This window comes from Desmodus rotundus, chromosome 3 (assembly GCF_022682495.2).
Source record: "Desmodus rotundus isolate HL8 chromosome 3, HLdesRot8A.1, whole genome shotgun sequence".
NCBI classification, from domain to species: domain Eukaryota; kingdom Metazoa; phylum Chordata; class Mammalia; order Chiroptera; family Phyllostomidae; genus Desmodus; species Desmodus rotundus.
The window spans coordinates 174,587,593-174,615,534 of NC_071389.1; the positions used below are offsets into that span (position 1 = coordinate 174,587,593).

Consider the following 27,942-nt stretch of genomic DNA (forward strand, 5'->3'; position numbering starts at 1 on the left):
AGAGTAATTCTGTGTGGTTCCTAGGAGCAGAACCAGTACCAGCTGTGTAAGTTAAGGAAAGTTGATTTGATGATCACAAATCATATGACATAGGCTTTAGAGTTAAGCAGACCTGGGTTTTCATTCTGGCATCAGCATTGGCTTTGGCGAAAGGAATAAAGCTTCTGAGCTTCATTTTCCTAATATACTAGATAGGTATATTGAAGCTTACCATTTGAAGGATTAGAAATAATAAATAAAAATGCTTAGTTCCTAGCATAGGTAAATATTCAATAAACAATCATGATTATACATAAATTGGTAATAATAGAGATTCCCAAAAGTGGAAAAATTCAAGTGGATGGTGGTGTGGTGGGAACAGTGGAAAGAGGACTCCTACTTAAGATAGGGGACTTGACTTAAGGTCTATTACAACTTTTAGCATAAAGGTTTTAATTTCCACCTTGGCCTGAAATCTCCTTTCCCCTAACCGCTTTTTCTTTGCTTCAGAAAGCAATCAGGTTTAATCTACTTTAATCAAGTTTACTTTATACTCTTTCGTTGACTTCTGGAAGTCAATCGACTCTAAAAAAGTCAGAACAGGTTGGGCGCGCAGCTAGGACAAATGAGGTTTGAAGAGTTCCCGAATACAAGGCTCACAGACGAAGGTCTTCTCATTTAGTGGCTCCATGAGCTAGCCACTCCAGGAGGAGGCGAAGGTTGCACGTTTGGCGTGTTACGAGAGGCACTAACTGAAAGAAGCCGCCACTACAAACCACATCAAACTCTTGGCAGGAGTGAAGTGAAAAATATTACTTTCAGGTCAGGCGTGAGAAGCGGGTCTGGACTTGCTGGCAGGAACTAATAAGGACAGGCAGTTTAGAAACTCCCAGGAACCTAACGGAGGTCCTCTGATCTCATCAGTTTACAGCAGGAGTTGAGAAGACAAGAAAGAGCAAAGCGACCAAAGAGAAGAGCTAGGCTGGAAGGCTCCAGGAGGTAGACGAAGGCAGGCAGGTGATTGGGTACTGGCGTTATGAACTAGAGCCTTGCCCTGGGCGAACCTCTACCTGCGTCTCCCAGCTGCTGGTCAGTCCAGCTAGGGCACTTCTGGAAACCTGTCTGCGGCCATCAACTTCGGTCCGGCTTCGTTCGCAGCCTTGATAACTAGGTGCCTCGATAACTTTCCTCCCCCACGGATCTCACCCGCCTATTTGCCGGGGGCGCTGGGGGGTAGACCAGATACTCGCCGACTCGGCTGCTGGCAAGACCCGGAGAGCGGAGCAAGCTCCCGGCCGCGCGCGCGCACGGTCCTCACAGGGGTACTGGGCATGCGCGGCGCGCGGCCACCCCAGCGGCGAGCGGGTGAGCGGGCGGGCAGATCCAGACTTCACTGGCAGCGTTCGGAGAGGCGGTGTCGGCGAGCGCGGGATCCGCGCCGTGCTGGTCTGGGTGATCGCTGCTCCGGGGCTGGGTGCAGACAGCGGCTCGGCGGCTCGGCGGCCCGCGGGCGTTAGGGAGGGCGCTGTCCGGGTCGGAGGCTTTCTCCAGGCCCCCTCCTGCCGATCGTCTGGGTTCGAGGCGCCTCCCGGGAAAGCCGCCGCCCCGAAGGCGGGTCCGAGGTAAGAGCCCCTCGGCGAAAGGCGCCCGCCGGGACCCGACGGTTTGAACTCTCCCTTGATTTCAAAGATCCGCCTTTGTGTGCTTGGATGGAGCGCTGCCAGGCGCCGCGTCCGCCTCCCTTCACTTTCACTGCTTTCAACTGGTGGTGGGAGCCAGGTGTGCGCGTCCGCGCGTCGGGGCTCGGCGCGCCGGGAGCCGGTGCCCGCCCGCGGGCGGCTGCCCCGCGCCGCCCGCCGCGCCCGGGGCTCCGGGCCGGGAGAGCGGAGAAGATTCGCGGTGCCCCAGCAATGTTTCCTGTAACCCGAGCTCCCGCAGATACACCTGCGCCGATCGGAGCGGTGGGGCGGCTGCAGAACGAGTGTTCTTTTCACAGTTTCTGTTAGACGGGGTTCGCGGAGCCGTCCTCCCCACCCTCGAAGGCGGAGGGCGGCTTTGCAGATTGACATTTTGGGACAAGGTCTCACCAGCCTCTCTCTCCTCACATTAATACAGCTTATTATATTTGAGTAGTTGTCACTTCTAATTACTGTTGACTTTCCTTTCTTAGCTTGCGCCGCTGTACTCATCATTTTACTTTTGGGAAGATGGCCTTTCTGGTGTCTTTGTCAGGCAGTGCCTTTGGAGTGGATTTTCCCACCTCCGGAGACCCTGCTCGCTCCTCCTCTGCTCACTCTCTTTCCTTTCCTTTCGAGGACTACCTGTATGCGGAATCTTTGCATCGATTGTTCTCTTCCTTTGCATTGTATCTCACATCCTCCTTTTCCCATAGTCCTGCTGTGATCTCCTTGAGGGTAGGACACCGTGGTACTAGGATTTGAAATGCATAGATGTCCAGAGCGGTAGAGCTTTAGGAGTCAGAATCTCCCTTTACAAAATGTTTCATAAAAGAAGAAAAAGAAATGTAAAAAATAAAATATGTTTTAATGAAATGCATTATTGCTTTTCTTTTAAAGGTTTCAGTTCTTTCCTCAGATAAGAGGGACAGCTAATATTTTAAGAGTTCAGATAAAACTTGGTTCCAGATGTATGTGAATAGCTTGATTTTGGCTTCGTTATTCTGGGGAGATAGGAGAAAGGGATTCTGGGGAGATAGGAGAAAGGGTTTCCAGGAGGCTTCTTTATATATGTATTAACAACAAACAACAGTGTTGTGTGTTGCTTCTAATTTATTTCCCTTGAAAGGATGCCATTCTTCTGTAGCGACTTGGGTTTTGGAAAGTGTACACTAGTAATTTAGATCATGTGGCCATTGAAATTAAAAGTGTCATCCTCTCTCACCTAGTGTAGATTTTCTATTTCACTTGTAGTTCTCTGGACATATTGCTACAGTTTTTAGTTTGCTGGTCTGGAAAATTTTGGGTCATGGGTTCATACTTTTACTTATAATTTGAAAAATAATGCACTTTATAGCCTTGCTATGTGAAGGGTAGACTAGAATGTATCACAAATGTAATGACATTGCATAGAATGTCTTTAGTGCCGAATTCATAGATTAAGACTTAAAAATTCCACAAGTTATTCATTGCACAGCAGAAAACAAGAAAACTTGCTTTTAATTCCACTGCGATACCACTTCTTATAGTATTTGGTATATTCTCTTTGAAATATTTTTTTCTTCCACTTTCCAGTATCACTCAATATCATCATATAGTAATTTTCAGTCTTTCAGTGGGGAATACTTTAAGTTGTACTCAGGGTGACTTTTGTTTCAAAGTGATTTATTCTTGTTCCCTATCAGGAATCTAATGTCTAATTTTGAACACTTTGCTTGCGTCTGACCAAATGTAAATATTTCATTTTGTTTTTGCTTCTAGCTTTTTTGCTTGAAAAAAATTTTAAAGATTTTATTTATTTATTTTTAAAGAGAGGGGAAGGTGGGGAGAAAGAGAGGGAGAGAAACATCAGTGTGTGGTTGCCCCTGGCACACCCCCTACTGGGGACCTGGCCTGCAACCCAGGCATGTGCCCTGACTGGGAATCGAACCTGTGACCCTTTGGTTCACAGTCCCCGGCTCAATCTACTGAGCCACACCAGCCAAGGTGAATTTTTTATCTATGCTGATACTTTTCAGATATCAGTTTTTTTTTTAAATATACTATGACATAGGTTTCATGTTCTTTGCTTTCAGTGTTTTTATTTGATAACCTTTTAAATCCTAGTACCCATCTTTTGCTTACACTATACTACACACATGGTCACCACTACTTTTTTCTTCCTCTTCTGACTCTCCTGTTTTCTTCATTTACCTGTATTAATTCTACAGCAGCTCACGTGAACCATGGTTATATAAGAAAATACAGTATTCAGAATAAAAGATGGTAGTTTCCCTCATGTCTCTCTTTAGATGCTTGGAGTCTTGTCAGATGAGTGTTTTAGCACTGATTGGATTCATATAAAATCTAGGTTAGCTTTTCTGAGTTGTAAAGCATATTTGATAGTCAGGTCATCAGAAAACAGCGTAAGTTAAGAATAGGTTACAAACTTCCAGACATTTGCAATGGTACATAAAGGGAAAAAGTGGAATTTTAGTTAAAATATTTCAGCTATAATACACCCCTGCTGGGAATTACTGCATGAAATTGTTTGCAGCTGTTAGTGATTGAAAAATACTTTCTTAAAAAAATCCTGCAACAGAATAGTTGTAAACATTTTGAGTTTAATATATGCAGTGTGAAGTTCTTCCGTGCTTCACTACAACATCTTCAGTGTTTTCTAGATACATGCTTAAATGACATTTTAAAAAGTACATTTGAATTTTTAGATCAGTTTTGTATTTACAGAAAAAAGTATAAAGTTAGCACAGTGATTTCTCATCTATCCCCCTACCCAGTTACCCCTCTTATTAACATCTTACATGGATACTTGTTAGAGTTAATGAATCAGTATTGGTACATTATTGTTAACTAAAATTTATACTTTATTCAGATTTCCTTTTTCTGTCCTAGGCTCCTACCGTCTAGGATATTATGCTTAGTGGCCAGGTCTTCCTAAGCTGCTCTTGGCTGTGACAGTTCGTTAGACTTTCCTTTGTGATGACCTTCACAGCTGTGAGGAGTACTGCTCAGGTATTTTTTAGAATGGCCCTATATTGGAATTAGTCTAAGGCTTTTCTCATAATCAGACTGAGGTTTGGGGTTTTGTGGGGGATGATCACAGAAGTAAAAATGCTATTTTTATTACATCATAGAAAGGGTACATGCTCTCAACATGATTTTTCCCTGTTGGTAGTGATTTTGGTCATCTGGCCAAGGTAGTGTTTGTTAGGTTTCTGCACTGAAAAGTTACTCTTTTCTTTCTTTTCAGGCTGTACTCTTAAAAGGAAGTCACTGTGCAGCCCACACTTGAGCGGAGAGTTACGCTCCTTATGGGTGGAACAGCTATGTAACGTTATTTGGAATTCTTCTGCATGACAGATTTGCCTCTTCTCCCCATTTATTTATGTACTCAATCATTTACTGACATTGATCTGGATATATATATTGCACTGTGGATTATCAGCCAGTACTACTTTATTTTATTGCTCAAAATGTTTCAGCTATAACCATATGACCAGCTTTTTCTGTTGGCTCCACCACTTTTGAAAAATCACTTCCACACTTTCTAGCACTGAAACGTGCTCCAGGATCGTCTTGTATATTTCCATTTCCTGCCCCAGTCCTAGATTCAGCCAGAATCTGGTTCATTTTCTTGGGAAATGGTATTAGAAATCAAGATGTGGGTGCTAGGTGTTCTTGTTGCTCCTAGGTGTCATTGCTTCTAGCCCCTCTCATCTGATTCAGCAGGAAATACGTGTGTGTATAGAAACCTGTATATATACACTTATCTGTACATATTTCTATGTAGCCACGTGTATCATATTAAGCTAAATATGAGTTCATATGGATGTCTCTTAGTCCAGCGAATCCATTATCACCTACATCATTCTGGCCTTCTCCCCTTGCTTATCTGTAAACTCCAACAGTGAGGAGAAAGCTGGCTCCCCCCATTTGCCATCCATTTACTTAATTGTTCAGTCTGTTGCATATGTATCACAGTATCGAAATGGTTAGCTTGTACTCCCTTTACAAAGAGTGGAAACACTTTATCAATTAGAGTACAGTGCTTATGTGCAGTTCCTTTTGCTTTTAGTCTTACTCCTTTTTCTTCTGCCCCTTTACTGAAGTTGCTGCAGAAATGGATAATAGAGTTTGATCCTCTTGTCAGCACCTGCATTCCATCCTGGGCTCCTCTGACCTTCTAAATTATTTTTAAAAAGATTTGAATACACTAAGTTTCACTCTTTGTTCTGTCAAGGTCTGTGGATTTTCACAAATGCATAATTTCATGTGTCTATCATTACAATATCAAAGTATCATACAGAATAATTTCAACACATTAAACACCTCCTGTGCTTTACCTATCATTTCCTTAACTCTGTATGCCTGGCAACCACTGCTTTTTTTACTGTCTGTATAGTTTTGTCTTTTCCAGATGTTCTATAATTGCAATTTTACAGCCTTGTCAGACTGTCTTTTTTCACTTAGCAATATGCATCATGTCTTACTGTGGTTTGATAGAGTTCCTGTTGCTCCTCATTGTTGTCTCTCAGTTTTTATTTTATGCACTCTAAGAGCTGTGTAGTAATATCTCATTGTGCTTTAATTTGCCATGCCTTAATGACATTTAATGTCAGGCATCTTTTCATGTTTGATTTTCCATTTGTATATTTTTTTGGTGAGATGTCTGTTCTGAACTTTTGCCCACTTTCTAATAGGGTTGTCTGTTTTCTTATTGTTGAGTTTTAAAAATTCTTTATATCTTTTTTGCTATAAGCACTCTATTAGATATATGTTTTGCAAATATTTTCTTCCTGTAAAGATGCAACCGTCCTACCTCTGACGACACATTACACATCAGCAGCAACTTAACCTTTTCTGCCCTGAGTATTTTTGGTCATCTGTTGTTTGAATCCGTGGATGCAGAACCCGTGACTATTGAGGGCCAACTGTAATTCATTTCCCTCTTTCTCACTAACTCAGAGATTCTTCTTGGTGGAAAATGGAATTGTTAATATGAAAAATACCTGTCAGTTCTTTTCGATCATAAAGTTTTCATTTTCACAAAAAGGATTTGAAGTAAGGGATCTGTAGTATGTATTCTGAGAAGCAGGTGATGTATGTACCATCTAGAAACTTGAGGCTTAACCCTATGAGAATGATCTTGAATCTCACCCAGGCCACTACTCTTGCAACAATTGGCTTTCTTCAAAGTACCTTTCTTTTAATAAACACTTTGTGTTACTGGTGTTGGGACCAGAAGTATTTGTATTGTAACACTACACTTAGAGCCAATAGCCTTCCAGAAGTATCTAGTCGGATCTGACACAATAAAACTGGCGCCTAGTTTTATGACTGTTAAGTCTTACATGCATTATCTCTCTAATTCTTACAAGAGCTCTTTAAGGCAGGTCTCCTTATTGCAGATCACAGGTAAGAAATGGGCTCAGAAAGATAGAGTGACTTGTCTACAGCCCACATGGGGGGAGATGGACAGAGTCTGGGTGGGCACCCTGATCTTTCTGACTCCAAAACCCATGCTCTTTGTACTTGGCTGTGCTGTGTCTTATAAAATAAAAAGTGCCAGGATAGTATCGGGTGTCCTTGATATTCTTTTCTTTAACACTGTGCACTACTTAGCTAGATGACTACTGAGCTAGGTGAGAATGGAGCAAAAGATTGTGTTTTTGAGATGCACAGAGGGTCTTTCCATTTTTTTTCAGTTGACAGATCTACATCCCCCTGAGGTATGAAGTGCTGGAATGTGTTTATACAGAATGAAGTTCCTTTAGAGAGAGGAAGTTGTAGGGATTAAGAAAAAGAAAAACAAGCAATAATAGTTCATTGTTTTTCCATTTCTTTCACTGAATTGCAAGCTTCTTGAGGGCAGGGAACTAAGTCTCAGTTATCTTGAAGCATAGCGCACCACTTGTGATATCTCCTTCTTCCTTCCCTCCCTGCCACATTTGTTGAGTGTAAGTTCTGTGCCAGATACTGGGAACGGAAAGTTGAGTAAGCATCTTTGTATTCTGCCATCAGGGAACTCAGAGAATTGAGGGAAGCAGGTGTTTCAGTAGAGTGTGGAATTAAAGGGAGTATATATTAAACGAGTAAGTAATGCACTTTGAAATCAGAGACACCTTATCTGCCTTAGTTTTCATATCTAAGAGGTGGCAACTCTAATAGTGCCTACTTGACATAGTTGTTGAGGTGTAGGTTAAAAAAAAATGTAGCCCAGCATATAGATGAAAGGAGAGGCTCACCGTGGCCGAGGGAATCAGAAAAGCCTTTACTGATTTCACTTATATGAGGAATCTCAAAAACATACAAAACCCCTGAATAAACAGAAGAGAAACAAACTCAGGGATACAGAGAACAAATTAATAGGTGCCACAGGGGCAGGGGGAAAGTTGGGTGGGAAAGATGAGGGATAAAGAAGTAGGACTGGCAGTTAAAAAATATTCACAGTGATAAGGTACAGTGCAGAGAATATAGTCAGTAATATTGTAATAACTGTATGGTGTCAGGCAGGCGCTAGACTTATCAAGGGGTTCGCTTTGTAAGTGGTGTAAATATCTAATCACTATGTTGTACACCTTAAACTATGCAATATTGCATAGCAACTGTAATTTAAATTTTTTTAATTATTAAAAAAAAAAGAAAAGCCTTTACTATAGGATGTGACATTTGTTTTATAGGCTGAGTTTTAGAGGCCCAGACTGAAAGTATGAATGTATTTGACATGTGCAGAATGTGTGGGCATGATGGGAAATTCTTCACTTTCTTGCATGCAGAGCCTACAGGGTTATGAGAAAGAACTGAAGAGCCAGTGGGTTTTCATTTTTTAGTAGGAAAGAATAAAGATACCAAACCTGTTTTAAGAATTGCATGAGTCTCCTCTTCTAATATTATATTCTGGCTTTCTGAATATAGTCCTTATATAGTAGATACATTGTTGTATTCTTTTTCAGTCCTGTGATTCTCAAGTGGGTTTCTTAAGGAAAAGGACTTGTGTGTTTTGGGGTGAAATCAGAGGTCTTGTCTCAAACCATGCTTATATTTAGTAGCATAGCAACAACCAGAATGTAACATTCCACAGAAGTATTATCTAGTTCTATATTAACCTATTCAGAAGAACCACAAGCAGTTTCTGACCATACCCCAAAACTTAATACTTGGGAGTGTGCTAAAACAATTTGTTAGTGAATCAGTTATGTACTTGATAAGAGCTCAGAGTTCTATAGTTGAAAAGTTGTGTTTTTAATATAAGGAGAAAAGAAAAAACAGAAAAGAATAGAAAAGAGATGAAGATCTATAGAAGGAAAAACATTTTAAATTTAGAATATATTTTTAATGTTTTTTATTGAAGGCTGTTGATATATGAATTTTTTTTATTTAGAAGATTTTTTAGCACCATTAGACTATTACCTCTGTTAGAATATTATTTCTTATTCTAGAAATACATGTGTGTTATTGATATATTTTGATATATATTGATACGTTTATTGATTTAATGCAATAATAGAATGTTTCCATTATCTGAAGTATTTGTGATAGTTAAACATTGTAACTTTTTTCTGTTGATTGATATTTCTAATGTTTTGTCATATTGTGTGTTTCTATTTTTCTCTAGAAAATAAAATGTTTATAATAAAGTACAAGTGGCAAAACAATTCTCTAAAGAGAAGTGAAATTTGTCCCTTTGGAAAAGACATTGAATACAATTTATTTAGTATTCTACATTAATTTTTACATTTGAAATTATATCGTAATTTTAGATATGGAGACAATAAGACAATTTTCAGCAGACAATAAGATGGTTTTAATTTTAGACATGAGACAGTAAGACAGTTTTAGATATGAAGAAAGATTTACTTGTGATAGAGAGGGAAGATCCATTTAACTTTAGTAAATGGGAGAAAATAGAACATTATTATATGTACCCCCCCCACCCCCGCCACCCCATATCAGTGTGCTCAGCTTGTTTGTGTTTTTGTATATGTAAGGAATCTCCAATTTCTCTTTTCAGTGTGTTTTCAAAACTCTAACTGTTTTATGACTAACTGTATGTTGAGATTTAACAATATTACTCTTTAATTTAGAAGTCCTGTCTTAAGGTTGTCTTACTGTTTTAGTATTTACCCACATCACCAGAACTTCTGATGTGTGGTGTGTCTCTTTTCAGTACTGTGTACTACAGTTAGTGCTGAAATGCTTTTTACCTCTCAGGATCCTCCTAGTCTAGGGATGACACTAATTTTGTCGACAGTTCTTTTATTTTGCTCTTTTGTGGGGCCTTGTTAGATTGTGAGTAATTTAAAAGCAACGGAATTCTTTCTGTGATAAAAATCTAGTCATTGGGCCAAATCTTGTAACATTATTCACGTGATATCCGTGCATGTAAAGTTGTAGAATTAATGTGTTGTGCCTGAAGAATGAATGTTAAAGACAGTGTTTTTAATTACTGGAAAATAACCTTGTGAAGATTTTAATGGGCATTAATTCACATATATGCTTAAAATCTCATCTTCTGTTTTAAAATGAATAATCTGTGATAGCCAAAACTGAACACCAATGTATAAAGAATATAAAAAATACCAGCTTTATATTTTATGTTTATTAGTATATTTGCTATCTTTGTAGAATTATAGAATAAAGTATTTATAATATCATCTTTTCATGTTATTTTAATTTTCTTATGTTTTTATCCAAAATCTTAAATCAAAATGCTTAAGGCTGATTTGTACTTGGCTGTATTTCACATTTTCCTACACTATCTTAAGACTTGCTACCTCCACGGTCTCATGTAGAAAGTAGTCTCATAAAGACCTTGAAGCAGATAAGTGATCATGTGGGCTTTCCCTTGCCCGCCCCCCTCCCTGCTTTACCCCAGTCCTGTCCTCCAGTCCCAGCATCTGACAGCTGTTTTCAGTCCTCACACAACTTTAGTTAAAAATGTATCTTTCATAACTTTGCTATCTTTCCAGTTACTGTTCTCTTTTTCACTGCCTGGGGAGACCTCAGTCACGGAGAGTGAAGTCGGAGTAAAAGACACTCAGGATGGTCATGACAGTGGATGTTAGGTTGAGGCTGCTGGAGGGTGTGAAACAAAGGAATGATTGAAGCTGTCTCATCACCTTCATTTTATTTGGGTAGTAAGTAAATTATTTTGGGAGTAGTAAAGCCTCATTATGAAGATAATTAAATCTAGGTTTGTCCAGAGTAAATACATTAACAGTGATTAACTTTAACTGGAATACATCTTTTATTTTTTTATTATTATTCAGTTACAGTTGTCCCGCCTTTTCCCCCATTGCTTACCCCAACTCCGTTCAATTTCTGTGCTAATGAGAAAAGATCCACCATGGTTTTGTTTGTATGTTAGAATTTATGCTACTGACTTTCTGTTAACCATTTGTTTTGTAGTAGCCCTTTAACAATGTAGGGAATTTTAGAATTTGAATTCAAAATATCTCAAGTGGAGTCATGTAATATAAAAAGTAATTTTATGTGGAGTACTCCTTGGCCTTCTAAAGGGTCTTCAAATAGGAGTAAAAGTCTCATCTTACTGCCAAGGCCTTTTCCCCTCCACCTGTATCCATTACCTACAGTTGTTTTCATTTCTCTCTCTGCCAGGTAGTTGATAGAATATTTGAAGAGTGAGGTCATGAGTTATCACTGTACTACAGAATAGAAGACCCAAGAATATAGGATAATTTAACTCAGTGGCTACCAATTACATTTTGTGTTATATTTATAGTTTTTAAAGGCACTTACACAATCAAACTAAAAGATTCCAAACTAGTGGATAAAGTAGTAAAACTAGTTGTGGTAGTATGCGGTAGGTAACAGAAGTAGTTTGGCGGTAACCAAAGTAGAAACACAGATGTTTCTCAGGAATCTATAAGCCATTTTAATCACTGCTGTGCCATTCATGAGCTACATATGGGGAACTTTGATTATAAGTGCTGGAAAGAGTAATGTGTTGTTTGATAGAAGTATATATTAAATATTTATTCAATTAATAGATCAAAAAGAAAAGGTTTCGGTTCTAAACATGGAAATTCTTATTCTTGCAAGATTTAACAGCCAGGTCTTTCTGGCTAACGTTGACTTCATTAGTGTAAAGTGGACATTAGTTGAATTGTAGACATTCGGTGAAACAAATGCTTGCTCTCCATGGATGCTGATACAGTTGCGTGTTTGAGAAAGCAGACGTGAATTTGGGGAGAAGCATTTTAGATTAGGTGGCTGGTCCAAGCCTGCTGAGTTTGTCTCTCACCCAGAGGAGGACAGGAGTCTGTAGATTTTTGCAAGGGGTTGATCTGAGAACATGGCTAAATTTTTAAAAGGCCAAAGATGTTCCTGAAAACTATAAAGGACACATGGACAAAACCAAGGAGGGGTGGTGGAAGCAAGGGAGGGAGGTGGGTTTAGCTGGGGTGGGGGGAGTTGAGGGAAAATGCAGACAACTGTAATTGAGCAACAATAAAATACTTTTTAAGAAAAGCAAAAAAAAAAAAAAAAACCCAAAGAAACTAATTCAACCAACAGTGGTTTTTTTTTTTTTTCCTAAAAGAACTTTTAAAAACTTCTAGCTGTGATAATTTCAGCCTATTTCCCCCTCTCTAATACTCTTACTAAATTTTTGTTATTGCTGTCAACCATACCAGTGGCTGGAATGGGTAATACTTGGATAAAATTTCTTTAAAAGAAAAACTATAGGAGAGGTATGTATAAACAAATGCATATGAATATACTAAAATACATACTGAAGTGTCCACTGTGTGTGGAGGTGTGTCTTGTTTGGTATGGTGGTGACCGATCATGTTTGATCCATTTCAACTTTATCCAGTGATCCTTCTTGTGATAGGAGATAATTGTGTGAGATTAGGGGTTTGGCTAAACCGATAGCAGGCCCTTTGGCTTTATTCAGCCCAATCTAATTTCTTGATCTAACAGTTCTGGACTGTACAGCTTTATTTAATAGAAAATATTTTTTTTTAGTTAATGAAATTTTTCTCTCAATAAAGAAATATTAAATAAGTGCCTATTAAGTGCTAGACATATTACTAAATAATGAAGATACTATAATTAACAAGACAGAAAAGATTCCTGTCTTTATTGAGTGTACAATGGCAGAAACCTCAATGAAAAGAAGTATAGAAGAAGCATAAATTTTAGGTAAACAATACAAAATGTTTAGAATAAAGAATAACTTTTTGGCCTATCCCTCCTTTCCTTCCTCCCTCTTCTTCTCCCTCCTTCCTTCTCTTTAATTCCTAAAAGAGTGAAGATATTCACATTTTGTATTATGTTAATAATTTTTACATGTATAGATGGTGTGGATTTTTATAAGTCAGTTTCCAAATTATGTGTAATTTTACAATAATTCCACAAAGGAACAATTGTTATTTATGAACAGCTTTGGAGAAAATTACAGTTTACCAGTACTCCCTTTGAAAGGTTTTTGACTATTGCCCTGACTGTTGTGACTTAGTCGGTTGGGCCTCCTCCTGCAAACCAAAGGTCACCAGATCGATTCCCAGTCAGGGCATATGCTTGGGTTGCAGGCCAGGTCCCTGGATGGGGGTGTGCAAGAGGCAACTGATCAGTGTTTCTCTCTAACATTGATGTTTCTCTCCTCTTTCTCCCTTCAATCCCCTCTCTCTAAAGATAAATAAATAAAATCTTTAAAAAGAAGAAAGAATTTTGACTATTAAGGTCAATTTAGGATCACATCAGACTGGAAATTTAGGAAAGAAGATCATACTGAAAACCTCAGGCTGTTTGTAAAGTGTTACTGTAGATGGGGAAGTATCTCTTATCCTGAGTTTGGAATGTGGATAACTTTGAGACTGCCATATGAAGTAACATTGCGTTGTACTTTACTTACAAGAAAGAAAAATGTGGAGGACCCCTCCCTTAGTGGACCGAATGCTTTCTAACACACCTCTCAGATTACACACCATTGAAATGATCCCCACAATGTATTTGGCTCATGTGTTTCTAGTTAGCTACTATGAATGAAAGATTTATAACTATCTATTTCAAAAAAACTTCTTCATTTGCATTGCTAAGAACTTGATTGTTTGGAAACATAATCAAGAACTGCTTTTAAATCATAAGCATCTATGGGTTGGACCATGATTGGTACTGAACTAAGAAAAAATTACTCTGCACAAAGAAGGTTCTGAATTAATATTTATCAAATCATTGATTACTTGTTGACTCTAGAAGGATAAGTGTGCCTAAGTTTCCCCACATTCTTAGTGATTTGGATCAAATATTTTTGTAGCTATTATAGACAGCCCTGATAACCTTTCCCTTTTCTTGCCTATTGTCAGTGTTTAGCAGGACCACAGGGAGGAGGAAGTCACACACACTTGCCAGACAGATGATTTGAAGCCTCAGTGACAGCCTTGTGACCTAAATTTCCAAGCTCTTGTCTACTTAACTAGAGAATTACAGCTGTATGCTGTTAGCTTAAATAGCACTAGGCTTGTATACAAGTTGGGGTGATGGAGAGAGAAGGAGGGCGGGGTAGATATATAAATCCATTTCTGCAGTTTTGCCAAATCCATAACATAGAAGCACTTTTGTTCTAAAAGAAAACTTAATTACTTAGTTTACTATTTTCTCAGTTTGGCAATTCCTTCTTATATTTCTCTCAAACAAATAATTACCAGATGATCTGATTAAACTAATTGAGGGCATACTGAAGATTATTTCTGAGGACTGTTTTCTTTTTTAAAGATTTTAAAGAAAATCAATTTTAAAGAAAGAAGTAGTATGTGAGTATATCGGTAAGCAATGGTAGAATCGTTTCTGTGCTTTTGTTCTGCAGTAAATTAGTTCGTGCGTTTCCGGTGGTAGTTCTTCTACTATCCAGGTAAGATGAGGCTGTTTTTCTCTCATTAAGCAAATATATATAAATACATGTAGTTGGTTATGTTTATTAAAGTCACTTAAGATTGCGGCCTCTTATAAATTTTATAAATTGTTACTGTAAAAATGAGAATTTTTAGATACCAGTATGAATCAGTTTTGTTTGGTCATACACTGACTTCTCATTGCCATTTTGCCTCTATATGTGCTGGCTAGACATGGATAGGAACAACTTCTGCACATAATTCATACTATATGTTGAATTACGTTGTGCCGAGATTATTTCCTGCGGTAAACTGATAGAGAGTTCTGTGAGCTAGACTTAAACCACACTCTGTCTAATAAGGACTTGTAATTAGGACACCTTTCTGCTCTACCACATTATGTGTCTGTTCCCACTCCCAGCACTTTCTTAACCTCTTCCTGAAGGGGCTTATAAATCCAGTTCTAAAATATTCGATGCCTCTCCCTTAAATAGGTAATTAGTCCCATGCATGTCTTACATACCAGACTGCATCAAGGTATCTCATTCATTTTCCTCCTTCCTCTGAGGATGATGGAAGTTCTTTGGCCTCATAATTGCCTTGTAATTTTCAACTTTTACTTAAACCAAATTGAAGTCAGAGATTCATCAATAATTAAAATCAATAACATCAAAATGTAATTTTAATAATTTAGGTTTCTGCCTCATACAGTGTATTTCTGAGTCAGTTTAAAATGTTCTTCTCTCTCCTACATGCACATGTCTATGTCAAAGTGTTCATATAGTGAGCCCCTGTAGTTCCCGTGTTTCTTAGTGTGGCATTTTGCATATCTGGAAACTGTTCTCTTACTGTCCTCTCGCTGCTGCTTATTTCTGTCTTGTTCCCAGCTAAGAATCTTGACCAGAATCTGCCTGTTTCTTTTTCCTCACTTGTCCCACATGAGTCACCCAGCCCACTGTGGCCTAGTGCCTGAGCTCGTGTCTCTAGGTCATCTGCAATCTTCTGAAAGCCGGACCGAAGGGAAAATGTTTAGTTTTATCTGTCTTGACAGTACTGCAGCATTTACTTGTCAGCTCTTAGAGGACATGGATTGTGTTTTGTTCACTGTTGCGTTTTTATCACCTAGAGTTTCTAGTGCTTTGTAGATTGTCTGTTTGCTAAATGGATGCGTGTTTGTGATGGCCACTTTTTTTTTTTTTTTTTGAAAACATGTTCTCTTCCTTTGGCTCCCGTAGTGCTATCCTTCCTTGGTTTGCATCCTGTGTTTGCTGTCCACCTGCATTTAGATGTTAATTCAGAAGCTCTGCTTTTTGGAGTGGAATAGGTATCTACAAGGTGTTCCAAAGTGATCTTCTCAAGTAAGTTCTAGCACCATCTGTTGGTAGCAGGAGAGTCAGTACATTATTATTATTTTATTTTGGCCTCAATTCTTGGTTTTGTTTATAATCTGAACATTCTCAAGTTGAGATGTTTCTGAATTTTCCACAATTCTTTTCTCAGGCTTCATCTCATTTGGTTTTATTATCTTCCAAGGTGACTTCAAGTACTCACATTGTTTTAATCAGAACATTGATTCTCAATTCTTTATCTCCAGCTGATGCTGCTGTTCTCCTGAGCTCCAACCCTGTATTTCTGACTACACCTGAATGTTGCTCAAGCTCCTTAGACTTTGTTCCAACATATATGATAACTTAGAACGACCTGACCCCTGAAAACTGTGAGACGTAGATGAACGAGATTGAAGAAACTGTAAGTGGGAAGAAATCCTGTGTTCTTGGATTAGAAGAATTCATATTGTTAAAATGCCGTTATTACCCAAAACAATGTATAGATTCAGTGCAGTCTCTATCAGAATTCTAACATCATTTTTCATAGAAAAATAGAAAGCAATCTTAAAATTTGTATTGAACCACAAAGCTCAGAAAAGCTAAAGCAGTCCTCAGAGAGAAGAGCAAGCTGGAGGCGTCAGATTTCCTGATTTCAAACTATTACAAAGCTACAGTAATCAAAAGTACGGTTCTGGCATAAAAAGAGACATAGACCAATGAAACAGAATTGAGAGCCCCAAAATAAACTCATGAAAATACGGTCAACTAATATTTGACAAGGGAACCAAGAATGCTCAATGGGAAAAGGATAGTTTTTTCCATAAATGGTTGGGAAAACTGGATGTCCACATGCAAAAGAGTGAGATTGGGCCTTTATCTTATATACCACTCACTAAAATTAACCTGAAGTGGATTAAAGACTTAAATGGAAGATCTGAAAACATGAAACACTTATAAGAAAATATAAGGGAAAAGCTCCTTGGTGTAACTTTTTTTTGGGGGGGGAGTACAACACCAAAAGTATAAGCGACAGAAGTAAAAATAAACAAATGAGACTACGTCAAACTAAAAAGCTTCTGCACAGCAAGGGGAACAACAAAATGCAAAGTCTACCTCAGCCCTACGCGGTGGGAGAAAATATTTTTAAGCCATGTATTTGATAAGAGGTTAACATCCTATATATAAAGAACTTATACAACTCAATAGCAAAAACAAAACACATAATCTGATTAAAAAATGGGAAGAGGATTTGAATAGCCATTTTTCCAAAGAAGACGTATAAATGGTCAACTGATACTTGAAAATGTGCTCAGTATCACTAATTATCAGGAAAATGTTAATCAAAGCCACAGTTCTATCGCCCCACATTTTTTAGAATGGCTATCATCAAAAAGACAAGAAATAAGTGTTTGGAGGATGTGGAGAAAAGGGAACCCTTGTGCACTGTTGGTTGGAATACTAATTGGTATAGCCATTATGGAAAACAGTATGGAGTTCCTCAAAAATATAAAAATAGAACCACCATATAACTCAGCAGTCACACTACTGGATATACCATAATTGAAGAATATGAAATTAGGATCTCAAAGAGATATTTGCTTCCCCATATTCACTATAGCATTATTTGCAATAGCTAAGACATGGAAATAACCTAAATTTCTTGACAGATGAATGGGTACAGAAAATGTGAGGTATATAAATATATAATGGAATATTATTCAGCCAGTGGAAAGGAGACCATGGATGCACTGAGGACATGATGCTGAGTGAAATAAGTCAGACAAAGACAAATGCTGTATGATCTCACTTACACGTGGAATCTAAAGTGTCAAACTCCTAGAAAGAGTGGTCGTCAGGGGCCAGGGGTGTTAGGGTAATAGGGGGATACTGGTCAAAGGGTACAAACTTCCAGTTATAAAATGCATAAATTGTAGGGATCTAATTATAGCATTGTAAATAGAGTTAATGATATGGTATTATACAGGGGTGGGCAAGTAGGTTTACAGTTGTGAGTACACAAAACAATTTTTTCTTGTATTATTTATTAGTTATTATTTGTATTACAACTGTAAACCTACTTTTGCCCACACCTCTATTATTGAAATTTGCTAAGAGAGTAGACCTTAAATGTTCTTACCACATAAATTTTAAAAAAAATGCTAATTATGTGAGGTCCTGGAGTTGTTAACTCAAGTTTTTGTGGTAATCATCTCACAATATATATGTGTATCAAATTATCACATTGTGTATCTTAAACTTATGTGATGTTACATGCTAATTATATCTCAATAAAACTGGATAAAAAAGAGAAATGGTTATGTTAAAGTCAACATTCTCTGTAGAAAGGTTGGCAAATAAAGGCATTAATATGGTTATTTAAGTGATTAAGCAATAAATATCCTATAAACTAATATACAAATATATAAATCATTACAATAACATATTTTAAATTTCTATTAAAATGGAAATGAAAGTAATAAAATAATTAAAAATGATTTTTAAGAGGTACTCCATTATCTGGAAAATCATTTATGTGGAAAAGCTGCCTATTATAACAAATGGATTGAAGAGTGATCTGTTATATGATTTCTGATACTGAAAAGCTATTTTTAACTTACATTTATACCTCACTAGAGCTATACATATAAAATTTTGAAGAGTAGTAACTTTAAAAAAACTTTTTGTCCAGTGCCACAGGTTAGGTCTGGTTTAATGTAGAGACCCTGTAACAGTGTTGACTGAGTTGAAGAAAAGTCTTATGCTTGAAATCATTTTCCTAAACATTGTAAAAATATGTTATATTCTCAGGTGAGTTTGCGCAAATTTATTTAACCCTCAATAGAGCTGAATTATAGTGACTTAAGTTTTCTTTTTTCATAATAGGAGCAAGAATCAATGAAATCCATCTGGGAACCTGAGAAACATATTCTACCCTTACTGTTGCCAAAAACTTACTCTTGAATAATATTCCCTCTAGTCTTTCACATGTGCTTAAGCAATATATTTTTCCCCTCAGGAGAGGGGTTTTCATCTCTCTTCCCCTTTGCTGATTCAGGGGTAAAAGAACAACTCCTCTTGCCAAAAGAAGACACTCTTTTTATATGATAAAGTGATTAAGTTGGTTTATGTCATTTCAGCTATCTTGATCTTAAATTATCTTTATTCTATTTAAGTTTGTGTTTTGTCAATATTATTTTTGGCATCCTAGACTATTCCCCAAAGTCTTAGTGTGCTGATAAATTGATTCCTTTTTCATATCATCTACTAAAGTGATATACTGAAATTAAACTGAATTGGAGTCTGGTGGTAAAGTGTTCTAAAATTAAAACAAGAAGGCAAAAAGCATGAAGGACAAAGTTCACTCAGCCATGGTTCATGGGACAGTGTTGCTCTTTCTGGCGACACATTGTACGGTGGATTGCGTGGGATAGGACTAGCACATGGGCTGGTGTCCAGAATCAGCTCCCCTGTGTTGGGATGTAGGAGATTGAATCCACAGTTCTCTAGAGAGCATAGCTTTTCCATCCGGAGTGTTAACTTTGTGCTGTTCCAGCCCTTACTCGGTGTTTGGGCAAAGCTTACTCTTCTTATGTTCGGGGGCTTATTGCCTGTAGTTCAAAAAGAAAGTTACAGATGACAGGTGAATTTTGTGTTTCCTTTGTCACTTGAATGACTTGTATGTAACAGGTATGTTTACCCTAATTCGTATCCAGAGATTTAAAGAAGAAATAGGAAAGAGTGAAGGGAATTTGGGATGACTTCTTTGTTATCTCATTTGAATTCATGATTAAATTATGTAAAATAGGTTCCCTTCTTTCTTCTGTATTTTGACATTAGCTCTCAATAATGGCACAAGTAATCTTTACAATGAGGTAGCTTCAGAAATAGTTCAATGGTAGCGAGAATTTCTAGCTCTTTAAGAGAACACAGCTTTGACCCCTTCTCCTTTAACTACTATATCTAATTTGTTGCCAAATCCTGCTAGTTTTATTCAGTACGTGTCCTTGTGTTTGCCCTATCTGTCCCATGTTCACTATTTTTGGGCCTTGTAACTGTTTTCTTAAACTATTACCTCCTAAACGGTCTCTGCATTTGCCTCAATATTACTTCAGTTTATTTTAATTACTACTTCCAGTTCAGTTTTGTTACAGCTGAGCTCAGACCTTGCAGTCCATTACTTAAAAAATGTCCAACAAAAGATTCAGCGGAGGTCCTCCATAACCTGGTTGCTTCTTTTCACTTTAACTTTAGCCTCACTATTCTCCTTCCTGTAAATGACTGATTAGCCAAAGCGAAGTACTATACACTTCCCGCCCGATTTCCAATTTCTCCGCCTTTAATTTCTGTCCCCTTCTTGCTTACTTTACTTGGAAAGTCTTTTAAGCCTATCTGCATATGGAAATCTAATCTATCATTTGGCAAATTTATTTTATGCCACCTTTACCTTCTCCGATGGCTCCCTTCCCCCTGGCATGTTTTCTCGGGATCCTTTGGCACTTACTCATATGCCCGTGTGTATATCTCCTGCCACCAGGTGTTAAGGCTTCTCCAAGGTAGGCTCCGTGTCTCATTTTTCCTCATGGACAGGCCACAGGCCTGGAGTGGTGGTTTCATGTGTGACAGAAGCTCAGTATATGTTTGTTAAATAATGAAATAAATGCGCCTCTGTCTTACAGATTGCATCATGAGTTTTGTACCAATAACACCCCAATTCTCAGTCTAAAAAGGAAAGTTATAACACTGCCCACAGTTTTTACTGAGCCTAAATTGAAGTACTCGGAAAAAGTTTAATCATAGAGACAATTGGAATGTACTCTGTTATTTAGGATAAAACTTCTGGCAAACGTGCCTGTTTTTCGAGTTCTTCCTAGTCTTTTAAGGGTAGACCGTGATTACTCCCTTTAAACTTCTCACAGGTCTAATAAGTGAGCCATTGTTTTAAGGTGTTGTATAACTTACTGTGAAGAAACCGAATTCTTGAAATGAAAGGCGAATAAGGGTGAGAGTACTTCGATCTCACGCTTGCTTTCCCACCCGTTCCTGTCAGCCCAGTACAGTGTTCAGGGCCCGTGTAAAACACCAGCCTGTGGGTAAGACGGCGAGAGCTTTCCGATACTTCAATGAACCGCACCCTCATGAAAAGGGCCGCACAAGGCAGACCTCAGCACATTGTTCTTAGCAAGCTCCATGGTAGCTGTGAAGATTTAATGGTGTGAATAATGCTATCTGTTTTTTTGAGGCTTTTTTGAATTTATTTTGCACATTTAAAAATGAATTGGATTCACTGTTGCTTATTAGGGTATTATTTTTTAAGTGATTGCTAATCCAGGTTTTTATAATGAATAAAATCCAATTAAAATATTAAAAATTACAAATAATTATGACAATGGAACTATTTGGGGTATTCAGCTGTTGAGAATAAAAATAAGTGTAACTGCAAAACACATTTGAAAAAGAATGAAACAGGGCTTTGGTCATAATACTTGGGGCATTTTTGTGCTGTGTTCAGTTTGTTTTGCTCTCTGCTGAGATTCTGGCGTATGTTGGTGTTAGACAAAGGACTGAAAATATGGTCACTATTTAGAGATGCTTATTGTTTGAGAGAAATTTAACAGAATCTTGAATACTTCCACTATTTTATAGAGACTTTTAAGTCATAAATGTGTTTTGTATGTTAATATCTGAAAGTGTTTTCTTTCCAGATATGATACTTAAGATTTATTGTGGAAATATTTTATTGTAATTTCTGCCAAAAATAGTGTCTTATTCCGTATTTGTTTAAACATTTGAATGTTAATTGATAACCATAAGCTAGTTTTCTTATTTTACTTAAAATTTTGAAAAACCTCCTTACATATTTCAAAAAAAATTCATTTTTTATGTATTTCTTCCCCGTTTTATGTATACGTCAAACATGGCAATTATTTTAATGAGTCTCAATGAAATTCACAGAAGAATTTCTATCTTGTATTAATGATGTAAGAATGACTTGTAACATTTTCCTGATTGTACCTCTTATTTTGGATTCTTTTTGATAACCACATACTAATTTATTTTGCCAACATTATCTTATGGGAAGAGAACTCTTGTCCTTTATTTTAAAGGTTAGTTCATGCAGATTTGGCTAATGGAAGGTAAAGTGAGATTTCTGGGGTGACAAAGAGTTTGGTTTAATTTGGGGGGCATAGGGAAAAGGAAATGTGAAATCTCTTCACCAGGAATTTAAGTCTCAGAGAGAGAACTGCTTCCCACTGCAGTGATGAACAACCATAGTTGTGCCTAATTTTTATTTTAGGTTTTACATGCCCAAGTGCTTTTAATTTCGCTTAGTTTTCGAAGTATAGTTGATTAAAATAGTATGTGTCTAAGAAATGGTTTTGATCCCTTTAGTGTTTTGTTTTGTTTTTTCTGCTGAATCAAAAGATGTGTAAAGCTAGAATCTGCAGAGAGCGCCACCGCTTTTCCCTTTGTCTTTTCTCTCTTGTATCATGTTTTCCCTGGCGTCATCTTTAAGATTACTTCCTGAGACATCTGTCAGTATTGTTTGTTAGCCATCCACCTGCAAGGGTTAGGAAAAAGTTTTTTTCTGTAAGGATGTAAGTAGATAGCCAGATCATTACTATAATGGAAGGAGATTATATTTGCTTGATATTAATATATAAAAACTGTTTTCTTCCCCTTTAAAAAAACTGGCTTCTGATAATTCTGTGACTTGAAGTATGAAGGACTACGCATCAACTTTGTGTAACTTTCTGGGGAACTGTTATTGTTTCTGCTTTTAAAGTTCTTCAATCCAATTGTCTCCATTTCCCCAGGATTATTCAATCATTAATTGTACAATCCTGAATGGTCTTTAAAAATTTACTATCTTCCAACTGTAATATTCTATAAGACCTTTATTTTAATTCTCTCAACTATAATGGAAGAATAGCGTGATTCTAATTTTTAAGGTAATATTTACCATTTCTTTAAATTTACCTAAAGTGAGTAAAAAACTTTATTTGTAAACAACAACCAAAAAAGTAGCTAGGTTTCATTCTCCGGGGAAAGATGATTCTATCTTTTTGTACTTGAAGTGTTTTTATCTGGGAAATCCTTTTGGGAAAATACACTTCCAGATAGCTTAAAACCGACAAATGGGTATTCTGACAGGTATTCCTGGAAGGAGAGCTACAGCCACCAGCCATTTAAATTTCTTTATTATATCAACCACGTTTAGGAGAGAGCAAGGCATATCACCATTTGTAGCAAGTATGTAGAGTTGGGGGATGTGGGTAAGTATGAAACTTTTTTCGTGTATTGGAGAAAGAGGGCATTCAGTTCCCTGTTAGCAAGAACGGGGAATCACTTCACACTAAGCTGCAGACATCAGGGTACTTCAGCACTTATTATCTCCTAAGAACAGGTACATTCTCCTGCATCACCACAGTACCATTTTTAAAAAGATTTTATTTATTTTCAGAGAGGGGATGGGTGGGAGAAAGAGAGGGAGAGAAACATTGATTGGTTGCCTCTTGCATGGCCCCAATCAGGGACCTGGCCCACAACCCAGGCGTGGGCCCTGATCAGGAATTGAACAGGCAACCTTTTGTTTTGGAGGCCGGTGCTCAACCCACTGAGCCACACCAGCCAGGGCTACAATACCATTTTTTATACTTCAAAATTTTAGCACTGATTCAGTACTATCATGAGTTAGATAGTGTATTTTCAAATACCTCCATTTGGACTAAAATTGCCTTTCATAGCTTTTTTGAAACTTTGTTTGAGCTAAGATCCAATCAAGGCAAATGCACTGTGTTAGATTATTCTGTCTCTTCAGGACAGGCTTCTTCTGATCCATACCTGTGTTGTTTGTTATGGCAGTTTTAGTGACTGTACTATACTGTGACTATTTAAATTTAAATAGATGAAAATTTATTAAATGAAAAATCTACTTCTTCCGTCGCACTAGCCACATTTCAAGTGCTCAGTAGTTACGTGGGGCTGGTGGCTACTCCGTTGGACAGCACCAGCACAGAGAAGCTCCATCATCACAGAAAGTTCTGTTGGACGGGTTCAGGACATGTGCCACCTCTCTCTGTCTTTCATGGAACTTATTTTTGAAGAGTTCAGGCCAGTTGTCAATATGAATTTGTCTTGGCTGGTTCAGAGTGGTTAGAGTTAGACTGTGACAGATTGGTCTTCAAAGATACAGCTGCACTAATATGTTGGCTACATCCCACATCCTGTTTTAAAAAATCTGACTGACAGTTCACTAATTGAGAGGTGGAGTCTTTGTTCTCTCCTTTTTGGATGTGGGCAAGGACTTGTGACAGGTGACAATTGAAGTAAGGTAGAAGTCATGCTATGTCGCTTACGACGAACTCTTGGGATGCCGACCTTTGGAACCCAGCCTCCACACTGTGAGGAAGCGCAGGCCCTGTGAGGATGTTACGTAGTACCAGCCAAGGTCAGCTGGTAGCCACATGTACAAGTGAATAGCCATCAGATGGGTCAGTTCTGGCTGAGGCCCTCGGGGTAGTAGAGCACTCCTAGCTGTGGTCTGTCTGAATTCCTGGTGCACAGAAACTGAGAGAGCTAATAAATTACTGTTATTATTTCAAGCTGCTAAATTTTGGGAAATTTATGCACAACAACAGATAACTCGTACGCAGATTAAACAGTTTTGGCAAGAGCACTGTATAAGTGATGGCGCGCTGTCCTGTTGTGTCACATTAGGAGGCGTGTCATGTCAGTGTGATGTTTGATCAAATCAGTGTGATACACAGATTTTAGTTTGTGCTGCCAAAGTGAGAACCCGTAGTTTTCTTGTTTGTTTTGACTGAAATATAAGAATATGGTAGCACTTTTTGGGGTTTGTTTTGGTTTGATAATGGTAAATTTACCTAGATTTCTCTGTCCCAAATTTTATTTAAAGTTCTTAGTAGGACATATAATTTAAGGAAAATAAGAAGGAACAAATCTCACTTTAAAATCCTGGGATCATAAATGTGTTTCTAATAGATAAGTAATGTAAACATGTTCTGTGTGCCAAATTATGTATGTATTGTATAATCAAACAGTTGCAAATGTGGTTATAGAAATAGTTTTAAACTTTCCCTAAAGCATGACTTCATCTCTGTATATTTTATGGAAACAACTTAAAAACATTTTCTTAAACTTTTTAATCAAAATTTTCTTGCATATTCGATGTTGGGATTTTCTCAGTATAAAATCACTTTGTGTGAGCCCTTTAATAAAGGTCGATTTCTGCTATTTATTGCTTTAATTGTATTACTGTATAATTATAGGTCTACCTAGAGGGTTTTATTGTGTCTCTTTCTGGTGAAACCCCATTGCTCAGACTAGGATGCTAATGTCATCAAGTACATGATATTAAATTCCTTTGTGGACGATACACTTTCACCTGTTACTTGCTCTCAGACAACATCCAACAACATTTTCTTCCATGTAACTTGGGTTGCAGGAAAAATTCCACATAGGAGTGAAGGGATCAATCAACAGTTTTGAAAAGTAAATCAGAATACAACTCTTGCTGAGTAAAATGGTGTTATATCTTTATACAGAGGAGAAATGTGATCACAGATGCTCCAGAATTGTATGAAAATATACGGGTAATGCTGTCTAGCTTGGGAAAGAGCAATCAAAATAAAAATGAGTTCTGCATACCTTAAAATTCTAAGAGACGTGGTAATAGGAAGACCTATGCGTTTAACTTTGGGAGTGTGAGATAAACTTGAAGGTATATGGGGCTATTTAAGAAATGGTACAAAACTGCGGAGTAGAGAGTCCTTGGAGAGGCAGGGAGGGCCTATTTGGGTAGTCTTGCAGGTCACTAGGCAGGAAAAGAGGAGAGGGCAGAGTAAGCTTGTTGGACTTTGAAGTGGAAGTGTGGGTTTAGGTGCTTAGGAAAGGAACTAGTTTAAGGATTTACTGCGCAGGAAACCCAAAGAATGAGGCACCAGTGCTTGAGGTGGTTTCAAGATGAGTACTTCTAAGAGTGAAAGAGGAAGTACTGGTTTTCCAAAATCTCGAGACAGAGAGCATTGGCTAAAAGACTTTGAAAAGGCTTTGAAAGGGTGCTCCATGTGAGTGATGTTATCTACATACACCTTTGATAGATGTTGTCTATATACAGTGGTTCTCCTGACATCCTTAATCAGCAGGATCAAGCAGACTTGGCCTCTGGGCAGCTTTCCAGGTACGTGCACTTCAGGCCAGTGTGGTATTTGGTGGAGAGGTTATTCAGGGAGAGGAACTGCAGTCCCAAAGGCTCAGGCTTCCAAGAAGGAGCAGCCCTCCCTCCCTTCATACCTTGGAGAGGTGGAGTAGAAAGTGACTGAGTGGTAGAAATGCCCATGGAGCTTAATGATTGGCCTGGCCTCACATCGTATCCTATTACATGTTCTACAGGCCGCCTACATCCCTGTCTCTAACACCTGGGGACAAAATAAAGGCGATACTGTTCCTCATAGAGATTTTTGGGGGGGTTCTTTCACATATTTCATTCACATTTTTTGCTAAATTTGTTTCTACAGTTTGCTGAAAATACATGGGGTTGGGTGTTCAGGGAAAGCAGTGATAATTTCCAGTTATGGGAAAAGGGCCTGAGAATTGTTGGGATGTCTTTATCTCTGTTGCTTTGTTTACCCAGGATCTGAAGAGGAACACCTATTCACTTATTTCCCATTTACCACCAAGCCATGCCAACCACTATGTCTTCAGATAAGCTACTCAATAAAACAGGAATATGTTATTATGTGACTCATGCTTCTTGAGTGGTTTCCTCCCATATTTCAGATTTCTAATGGTGTGTGAAGAAATTCAGGATTTCCATTCCTGCTTTTTCCTTTCCTGCCAAGCTCATGACCCCTGCCAACTGCATCTTTCCTTCTGCCTGCAATTTTGGTTTGGATTCTGGGCGCTCTGGGAATTTATAGAGCAGAATTCATTTAAACTCACTCTCGCTCTCTCCCCCCACCCCCGTTTTTTTTTTTACAAATGGGACAAGTATCTGAAGTGAGGGCAGGCCAACACCTACTGTGATGGAATCTTCCCCTCATCCTCCTGGCACAGGGAGAGAGTTCATAGAGTGGAAGAATGGCGTGCAACTGTGTATCCACACAGTGTTCATTGGGATAAAGCTAATACACAGGTGGAGGCACAACATAGTGACTCCTTTGCCCAGCTCTGTTGTTCTGCTTGGTCCCAAGCCAGATGGCAACCTGGTGGGTGAACCATTGGTGCTGGCCTGTCCCCAGTCCCCGTAGGTCTAGGGTAAAATGCCCAGCTGTCCCTTCCTCGGCAGGATTTACCATGTGGAAACAGTGAATGCCCTCACTGTTACTTGATATTTACATAATTTTGTTCTAACTTGTAACTGTGTTATTACCAATATGTTTTCATTGGTAATACGAAAGCTTCAGATGCTTGCTAAAATTCAAGAATGTAGTCCATTTAACGCCACACTGTTTAAGTATTAAAAGATCTTCTGGAGTGGGCCCGGGATAGGAAGTGGAAAGCTTTGAACTAGATGGAACTAACACAGTTCATGAACTATGTATATAGCTGTCTTGATCACTAGAAATGCTCCTATTGAGGTTTGCATTAATTAGTTTTAGTACCTTTTATCTTTTAGCCACGTTCTGACATCTGGAAGACAGAAATGAACATCAAGTTCTCCCTCAAGTGGAAATACATGCACTGCATCTGATAGTACTTAGGCTTTTGTGCCTAGATTGTACTGTAGTATTAAGTGTGCCTTATCTGAGTAATGGTTATAGATTTTCTAACTGTTATGATTTGTTTTCAAGTTTGAGGTGTAGTTGGAGGTATATGATGAAATCAAGGAATTCTGAAAAAAGAGACAAAGGCCTATTCATTTTATAGAGCTTCATCTGCACAGATCCTTCATTTTCACACTAGATTTGCTTTCACTGAGTATGATACATTGCTAGTAGCATTCTTACAACTGCATTTTATTTGAGTTTTGCTTATTTTTTAAAAACTATTTTTTAGAAGAAGTCCAAGAACTTTGCTGATGATGTTTCAGAGACATATAAATGTTTCTTAAACCTTAAATAACTTTGATAGGTTGGGGGGGGA

The 27,942-nt window shown here is 38.0% G+C and overlaps 1 protein-coding gene across 3 annotated transcripts in view; it reads left to right on the forward strand.

The window, feature by feature from the left end:
• The first annotated feature begins 1,225 nt into the window (after positions 1-1,225).
• The window catches only part of EPS8 (EGFR pathway substrate 8, signaling adaptor), a 164,183-nt gene continuing 137,466 nt past the window's right edge, over positions 1,226-27,942 (forward strand). For 2 of the 3 annotated variants that reach the window (XM_024575550.3, XM_045184060.2), the window contains exon 1: positions 1,462-1,601. The gene's annotated coding sequence lies outside the window, so the exon portion shown is untranslated. Of the gene's footprint in view, positions 1,602-27,942 lie in introns of all 3 variants that reach the window. The other variant, XM_053921770.2, reaches the window with a different exon arrangement.